This window comes from Oratosquilla oratoria, chromosome 2 (assembly GCF_046742065.1).
Source record: "Oratosquilla oratoria isolate Oo_2021 chromosome 2, ASM4674206v1, whole genome shotgun sequence".
NCBI classification, from domain to species: Eukaryota; Metazoa; Arthropoda; class Malacostraca; order Stomatopoda; family Squillidae; genus Oratosquilla; species Oratosquilla oratoria.
The window spans coordinates 51,102,700-51,112,699 of NC_134778.1; positions in this window are offsets into that span (position 1 = coordinate 51,102,700).

Sequence of the window (10,000 nt, forward strand, 5' to 3'; positions counted from 1 at the left end):
ACAGTGTGGTTTTAGGACAGGTAGAGGTTGTGTAGGTCAGATTTTTGTGGTAAGACAGATATGTGAGAAAGCTATAGGAAAGGGGAAGGATGTTTTTTGGGCCTTTATGGATCTGGAAAAGGCTTACGACAGGGTAGACAGAAAGGCACTGTGGGAGGTTATGCGGATATACGGGATAGGAGGAAAGCTTCTCGGAGCTGTCAAAAGTTTTTATGAGAGTAGTAGAGCTTGTGTCAGGATTAGAAATGGAGAGAGTGAGTGGTTTGAGGTAAAGGTGGGACTTCATCAAGGATGCGTTATGTCACCCTGGCTGTTCAACTTATACATGGATGGGGTAGTGCGAGAGGTAAATGCAAGGGTAGTGGGTCAGGGATTGGAGATGGTTAAAGAAAATGGAGAAAAGTGGGAGGTGAGCCAGCTGTTGTTTGCGGACGACACTGCGCTTGTGGCAGGATCGGAGGAGGGATTGAGGAAGTTGGTGACAGAGTTTGGGAGAGTGTGTGATAGAAGAAAACTGAAAATAAATGTGGGTAAAAGTAAGGTGATGAGATGTACAAGGGGTGAAAGTGGCAGTAATCTGAAAGTGAGCAAATGTGGCAGGAAAAGGTGGAGTAAAGGTGGAGGTAGAATGTAGACTGAGAGAAGCGAGTAAATGCCTTGGTGGATTAAAAAGTGTAATGAGGAATAGACATTTGGGAATGGATGCTAAGAGGAGACTGTATGAAGGAGTAATTGTGCCAACAGCACTGTATGGAGTAGAAACATGGAACATAAGAGAGGAAGAGAGAAGGAGTTTGAATGTGTTTGAGATGAGGTGTCTGAGAAGTATGATGGGGGTTACTAGGCTAGATAGAGTGAGAAATGAGGAGGTGAGGAGGAGAACAGGGTGGAAAGGGAGATGGGAGATAGGGTTGATGAAAGAGTATTAGGATGGTTTGGACACATGGAAAGAATGAGTGAAGAAAGACTAGTAAAGGAGGTATGGAAGGCAGATGTGGAGGGAGTGAACATGAGGGGACGTTCTAGGATGAGATGGATGGATGGGCTGAAGGGGGCTTTGGGGAAGAGGGGAATGTCTTTTGAGGAAGGACGGGAGAGGACAGAAGACAGGGGTGAATGGAGAAGGGTTGTATATGGAAGATGTTGTGATGCATGAGGTGGAATGGATGGGGGGATGGGAGGTGAGGTAGTGTGTGTGAGCAAAATTTTGACGCAGCCCGAAGGGATTTCTACCCATCCTCTCCTTTATATGGGGGGACGGAGAGGAGGGGTCGCCGATTTAACGAAGCGGCCTTGCTTTGGATGTGCTGTGTCTTGCGACACTGCTTCTGACCCAGGGCAGTGGACAGGGTGCAGGGATGACCCGTCATCTAGGAGGTGCTAAAATGGGAGGGAGGGTGGAGGGGTGTGGAGTGTTTTCAGGGATGGAATGGGTGGGAATGATTTTATGCCTTTTCCTTTTTGGCTACCTCTCTAGTAAGGGGGAAAAAGCCTTGGTATATGTATGTATGTATGTATGTATATATACATATATATATATATATATATATAAATATATATATATATATATGCATGCGTTGTTAAAGTCAGCAGCTACGATAGCATTATTCTGTTTATAGAATTTCTTTTCTATGTTGCGCACCAATGTGCGGTCGTCTGGATGCAGATCTCTTAGTAGAGTACTGAAGTCCATGGTATTTTCCTCTAGACGTCTTTCAGCCTTTACTGGTCATCATCAGGTGTTAACTGGTCGAATTGTTGATATATATCGGCGGGGAGCGGAGAGCTGAAACGTCCGCCCGCCAATCAGCGCACGGAGATCACCTCTACCTTCTGGTTGGTAACGACGTTTCAGGTGCTGCTGGATATTAATAGCGGGTTTTTGATTGTAAATGAGCACCTCCTCTGTCATTTTTACTCTTCTGGTGGACTTCAGTACTCTACTAAGAGATCTGCATCTGTGTTGGTGCGCAACATAGAAAAGAAATTCTATAAACAGAATAATGCTATTGCAGCTGTTGACTTTAACAACGCATGCATTATTAAAGGCCTCCTTGTAATACACACACACACACACACACACACACACACACACACACACACACACACACACACACACACACACACACACACACACACATATATATATATATATATATATATGTATATATATATATATATACATATATATATGCTTCGTGTTATTGTGTAGTTAAAAACTGCTCAGTAGCATACAGCTGAGACTTTAGGGTGTATATGGGCCACCCCTACGGACCAGAGTCACATATAATTTTGTTTGTGATAGAGAAAATATCTATTCATAGAGAAATTATAATATTTTATTATTCTGCGACTGTCCCTCTGCTATAATGTCCTACCATTTTTAATACTGTCCTGTATCACTTTTCTGAATATTCATTTCCTTTTTTCGTCGAACACTGTGGTAAGGGAGAAGAATAATGCCACCGAGTGTTCCCACTTGAGTCGCAATAGGCAACAACATGGGACGGGGATGGGACTAGGCGTTAAACTCTCTGCACCCACATAGAGGATATTAAAAAAAAAAAAAAAAAGCATAAGAGGGTCTGGGAGGAGTTTTCCAACCAGAACCCTAAGAGAGTGTAGTGGGGAGGTGTCAGGAGTGAAGAGAAGACGAGAGAGAGAAGAAGTGGTTATAATAATAAGTGAAGAGATAGGTAAACATGTGGTGGAGTGGAGGTTTCTTCAAGGTTAATGTGAATGAAGGTGAAGCTGGGAAGGGAGATATGGGGCTTTGTAAGTTCATATGGGCCTGGTAGTGAGAAGAGTGTGGAAGAGAGGAAGACTTTTTGGATAGATTTAAATGAGTTTATAGAGGGTTTAGGGAGAAATGTCAATGTAGTGGTATTGGGAAGTCTTAATACTTGGGTAGGAAATTAACCAATAGATGGAGTGGTTTGAAAGTGTGGAGTTCCAGGAAAAATCGTAGTGGAGAGATGATGGTGGAGATGTGTCTAGAAAGTTGATGACAGCAAATACAGTGTTTAGGAAAAAAGACAAGCATAAGTATACATGGTAGAGGGTGGTGGATGGAAGGGCGGTAGAATGGGCTTTAATGGACAATATAGTGGTAACCAGGAGAACAGTAGGAATAGTTTTGGATGTACATGTTCTAATGGGAGAGAGTGGGGAAATATCAGATCATTTTTTGGTGGAAGATAAGTTGAGTGGAGGATAGATGGAGAAAGAGGAAATGGACAGAAGGTAGGGAGGTGCTTAGAGTAAGCTGCTTAAATGAAAAAGAAAAGGAGAAGGAGTACATGAAGAAGCTGAAAGATAAGTGGGAGGGAGTGAAGAATAGAGTATAATTAGGAGAGGAGGAGGAATGGGGATGGTTCAAGGAGGGAGTCACAAGGTGTGCAAAGATGGTGTGTGGGACAAGGAGGAAGGGAGGAAATAGAAGGAAGGGTAGTGAGGGGTAGAATGATGACCAAAGAAGGTTGTAGAAGAGAAGAAGCGAGCTTTCACAGATTGGCTACAAATTTGAACGAGAGAATCATATGAGAGGTATAAAGAAAAGAGAAATAAAGCATAAGATAAAGAAGGCAAAAAGGAGAGCAGATGTGAAATGGGGTAAGAGTATGGCATAAAAATTTGAAAGGAATAAAAAGGTGTTTTGGAAGGGAATTGAGAGAGGAAGAGGAGGTGAATCAAGTAGAGAAGAAAAGGTAAAAGGTGTAGATGGAGAGATGATAATGGAAGAAACAGCAATAGGAGGAAGATAGGTAGAGTATTTTAAGGAGTTGCTCAATGTGAAGAAGGATAGAGAGAGAAAGGTAGCTGCAGTGGGAAGCGCTAAGAAAATGACAGTGAAGAATGAGGAAATGGAGGAGATGAAAGCAGTTATTAAAATTATGAGAGCAGGTAAGGCGCCTTGGTTAGATGGGTGTCATGCAGAGTGTCAAAAAAGGGAGGTGCATTGATGGTGGACTGGCTGGTGAGGTTGTTTAATGTTTGTCTAAAAGAGGGTAGAGTGATGGAGGACAGGAGGAGTACCTGTATAGTTCTACTTTACAAGGGAAAGGGGAAACAAGAGTGAGTGTACTAGTTTCAGAGGATCAGTTTGTTGAGTGTGGTTGGGAAGACTTATGGGAGGGTTTTGACTGAGAGGATTAGGGGAGGAACAGAGGGAGTAATTGGTGAGGAACAGTGTGGGTTTAGGAGAAGGTAGGGGTTGTGTGGATTAGATTTTTGTGGTAAGGTGGATATGTTAGGAAGCTTTAGGAAAAAGTAAGGATGTTTTTTAAGCCTTTATGGATTTGGAAAATACTTGTGACAGGGTAGACAGGAAGGCACTGTCGGAGGTATTGCAGATATATGGGAGGAGGAAAGCTGTTAAGAGCAGTCAAGAGTTTTTACGAGAGTAGTAGAGCTTGTTTTAGAATTGGAAATAGAGGGCGTGAGGGGTTTGAGGTAATTGTGGAACTTCGCCAGGGATGTATTATGTCCCCCTGGCTGTTCAATTTATACATGGATAGGGGGTGTGAGAGATAAACGCAAGGGTAATGAGCCGGGGATTGAAGATGGTGAAAGTAAATGGAGAAAAATGGGAGATAAACCAGTTGTTATTTGCTGACGACACTGCACATGTAGCAGGATCAGAGGAGGGCTCAAGGAAGTTAGTGACAGAGTTTGGAAAGGTATGTGAAAGAAGGAAGCTGAAGATAAATATGAGATGTACAAGGGGAGAAGATGGCAACAAATTGGAAGTGATTAAGGGAAAGAGACTGGAGGAAGTGGGTAGTTTTAGAATCTTGGGAGCGAATGTGGCTATAGAGGGAAGAGTGGAGGTGAAGGTAGAGTGTAGATTGAGAGCAGCAAGTAAATACCTTGGGGGATTAAAAAGTGTAATGAGAAATAGATATTTGGGAATGGATGCTGAAAGGAGATTGTATGAAGGAGGGATTGTGCCGAAAGTACTATATGAGGCAGAAATATGGAACATAAGAGAGGAAGAGAGTAAGAGTTTAAATGTACTTGTGATGAAATGCCTGAGAAGTACGGTAGGGGTTACTAGGCTGCATAGAGTGAGAAACGAGAAGGTGAGGAAGGGATCGGGTGTGGAAAAGGAGTTGGGAGATAGAGTTGATGAAATAGTATTGGAATGGTTTCAACGCATGGAAAGAATGAGAGAAGAAAGATTAGTAAAAGACATGTTGAATGCAGAGGTGAAAGGAGTGAACACAAGGGGGCGACCAAAGATGAAATGGATGGAATAAAAGGGATATTTGGAAAGAGGAAGGGAAAAGACAGAAGACATGAATGAGTGGAGAGTAGTTGTGTATGGATAATGCTGGGATGCAAGGGAGTGGGTGTGGGATGGGGGTGAGGGAGTATGTGTGAATGATATTTTCACGCAGAACGAAGGGATTTCTCCCCGCCTCATTTTTTTTTCTGTATAAGGGGACGGAGAAGGGGGTCGCCGATTAAATGAAGCGGCCTTGCTGTGATTATGCTGTGTCATGCTACATTCCTTCTGACCCAGGGCAGTGGGCGAGGTGAAGGGACGACCTGTCATCCAGGAGGACCCAAGATAAGAGGGAGGGAGGGGGTGAATGGGAGTAGAGTGTGTAGGGATGGAATGGGTAGGAATGGATTTTATGCCTTTGCTTTTGATTACCTCCCTTGTTAGGGAGAAAAAGCCGTTGATATATGTATGTACATATACATATACATATACATATATGTATATATATATATATGTATATATATATATATATATATATATATATATACAGGTATATACAGGTATATATATATATATATATATATATACGTATACCAAGGACTACTATTACACAGGACGTGCGCACCCAGATCCCTGGGTCCGCTAGTGGAGGCCATTGCTTTCTTTGTAACCTAACATTTTATATTGGACAAATATATCAAAACTAGAAACCTAACATTGTAAATAGGACAAATATATCAACTATTGACTTATTCAATGCAGTATAAGTTAATATAAACTTTTATAGTGAAATAAGAAACTATTTTTAATGCATTGTTATGCTTTGAAATGCCAATTTTAGCCGGACTTAACAGGTATTATTATATGAGGTTAGTGGACACCAGGGTTGGCGATTTTTTTTTTTTTTTTATAAAAATCGATTTTTTTTTTATTAAAATTAGATTCATTTGATTTAAATAGATTTTCTATAGATTTTAAATATTGTGGGATTGCTATCTGATATGCAATCTGATTTCTAAAGGACATTTTTAGCATATCAATATAATGAGCAGTGTTATATATACTTGACACAAGTATACAAGGAACGGTATAAGCCGTATGTGAGGACGGTATGCTCAGGTTCACTCGATTCCTCCAAGAGTTTTCTCATCTTGGTGACATTTGCTGCATTGTCTGTCACAACACTTCCAATGTGACAACCAAAATCTTGTTCAGCCTTCTTGATCGAATTTTGTACAAGTTGTAGAAGATATTCAGTGTGAGGTTTCCTTGATGTGTCTATTGTGTCAACTAAATGAATCTGACCAGTGGATGTTGTTAGAGTGACACCCATCAATTGAAAGACATACAGTTTCATTGTTCAGGTCATCTGCACACTTTTTATATTCCTTTTCATACACAAGATCCAAATACTTATCAGCAATATATTTTCTGGAAGGAGGAATATAACCTGGCCTCAGGTTCTGAACCATCTTGAGAAACTGAGAATGCTGAACAAGACGAAATGGTGAATGTGTAGCAAATATAATTCTTGCTACTTCTTTGTCGATATTTTCCTTTCGAGAGGCTGAAGTTTTCATGATAAATCTGTCCAGAGATGTTGATAACTTTCTTTTAGATGAAAATTATTTAGCAGAAGTGGCGTCTGTGGAGGAGTCTGATAGTGACCTTTTTAATGGTGGAGTCAGGTTTGCAGATAATTCAAGTGGAGCCGATGATGAAGGGATTGAAGCTGTTGATACAGATCCTGAAGTGAAACAGAAAAATTTAGCATATTGCATAATTTATAAGTGAATAAATAAATGAATGAATACAGTGTGATTTAGGCTACTTTTGAGTACAGTAGTTATTTTTTTAGATAACGATCATATTCACACAAGTCACTAAATTATTTGGAAATAGTTAACAGGATATGAAATAGGTGGGCTTGGAATTCAGCCCATACAGGATTCAGTCCACTTTTAAATTCACTAAAAATAATGGGTTAGTTGGGCTAGGTTAGGCTAAATTCCTTTGGGCTGAATTCCAATGGAACCTATGAAATATATTATACAATGTTGAATGAAATGAATAACAATCATCTAGGCCCCAAAGTTGAGTGGATACAGTATATTATACTGATATAGTCATTACCCAAATTTAGAGTAATGAAGTTGAAGTATCATCTCTTTAGGCCTTCACATTTTTATTGCACATGCTCTCCATAGTTCACCGAATTTATATAGTTGTGTATGAAAAGGGAGAAATGCACACAATATAAGTAAAATTATTTACCTGGGTCATCAATTTCTTCTTCTGTATGCCGTGGCTGACCTTGGCATTTATCTCTGCGAGATTTTAATCTTGACACAATGCCCTGTAGTTCCTGGATGTAGTCTTTGCATTTAGCTCGGTACCCTTTGCCAGAAGTTGTTGGTAGCTTTTCAAAATAATTCCAGATAGGATCATTTTTTCTGCCTGAAGGAACCACTCTGCCAGGTCTAGAAGACATCCTACCTGGTTGATTCCAAAGCAGCAGCTTACTCAGTGAAAAGTTGCTTACCTAGAACAAGTTTCAACAAGAATCTTGTTGAAGCTTGTTGTGGGCTGCACAGTGATATATATATATATATATATACTGCATGTAGGCTTATACCCTTCCTTGTATACTTGTGGCAAGTCTATATAACACTGTTCCTTATACTGATATGCTAAAAATGTCCTTTTAGCAATCAGATCGCATATCAGATAGCAATCCCACAATGTTTAATATTTATGAAAAAAATATATTTAAATAAAATAAATCTGATTTAGATAAAAAAAAGATCGATTTTTTTTCTTCTAAAAAGATAAAGAAAATCGCCAACCCTGGTGTCCACTAACCTCATACAATAATACCTGTTAAGTCCGGCTAAAATTGGCATTTCAAAGCATAACAGTACCTTATTTCACTATAAAAGTTTATATTAACTTATACTGCATTGAATAAGTCAATAGTTGATGTATTTCTCCTATATACAATGTTAGGTTTTGATATATTTGTCCAATATAGAATGTTAGGTTACAAAGAAAGCAATGGCCTCCGCTAGCGGACCCAGGGATCTGGGTGCGCACGTCCTCTGTAATAGCAGTCCTTGACGTATACATATACATATACACACACATATATATATATATATATATATATATATATATATATATATATATATATATGTTTTTATATATATATATATATATGTTTTTATATATATATATATATATATATATATATATATATATACATATATGTCACTGATGAAAAATGTAGTAGTACATTTGTAAATTAAAACTAAAACCACAGTCGGAGCAGAAGACGAAACTGGAAACAGCGAATCTATATATTTCGACTGTAAACTACAGTCTTCTTCAGTAGTACAGACTGGGAGGATGGTACTATACTTACATAGCATTCTCTTACAACAAGAGGGACACAGGATGGGCCAAAGGACGCCTACTCTTACTCAATTAGGGACCTTGGGATCATGCGGTGTGGGCTGGTGTGGAAGATGCCTATTAAAGATGTTGGTGACTATAATTCTGGATATCAAATTATAGATTTGGTTGTGGGTTCAGGAGGAGGGTGGTTGATTCCACATTAATAGAATGTACTTCCAATATGAATATTTCAAAGGAACAGTGGGCTCAGGACATAATATCCGGAATTATGGTCACCTGTAACATACGGGTGTATGTTACCTGGGGCAATGATGACATAGGGAGAGTGATGCGCGGTTTGGCTTCTGTAGTTTATTCTAGTTAAGATATCTGTGCGTCGGCCTAAGGACGGACCTGGCGTGGTCCCCAAGAGGAGGACCGACAGCAAAGGCCTAATGACGCGCTACAAGTGCAGAGGTCAGACTGACTGACTGAATTGTCCGAATCTGAATCGCCTGCCCACTTGGGGCAGGCGGTGTATATACAAGAGACTGACCTGGCGCCTTGAACAGACACGACCTAATTGCTGTGACCCTTTCTAGCCTCCGAGTGTTGAGTCAGATCAACTACCGCACAACTCTACCATGCATCATATTGCACGTACAAGCATGCTTGTGGGGTACATGTACACCACACACCAACATCGTTAATAGGCATCTTCCACCTGACCCCACACCAACCGATCACTAGGTCACTAATTGAGTAAGGGTAGGCTTCCTTTGGTCCGTACCTGTCCCTCTTTTTGTAGGAGAATGCTATGTAAGCAGTATAGTACCGTCCTCCCATTCTGTATTACTAAAGAGAAATGTAACTTACAGTGGAAAAATATAGATATACTGTTTTCATTTTTTCTTCTGCTCTGACTGTTGTTTTAGTTTATGTATGTATATATATATATATATATATATACATATACATATATATATATATACATATATATACATATATATATACATATATATATACATACATATATATACATATATATATATATGCAGGAAAAAAACATTAGGAAAATAACAGAAATTAAACCGAGCGCTTTCGTCTGTTCAGACATTTTCAACGTACAAGCACAGAAAAGAAATAAGTATATATACCCAGAGGTTAGGGTAGATCTCTCCCCATGACCTATAGACTCAGAGTCCCGAGAGTTTGTGTTACAATTTTCTTAATGATAAAATCATCCAATTTGTACAATCCATGACTTTGATTTAAATGATTAACAAATGAAACCTTAACCGGACTGGACTCTATGATATTTCTATTCAAATATGAATTACTCTTAACAATTACTTTAGATTTCCACTAATTAATACAAGG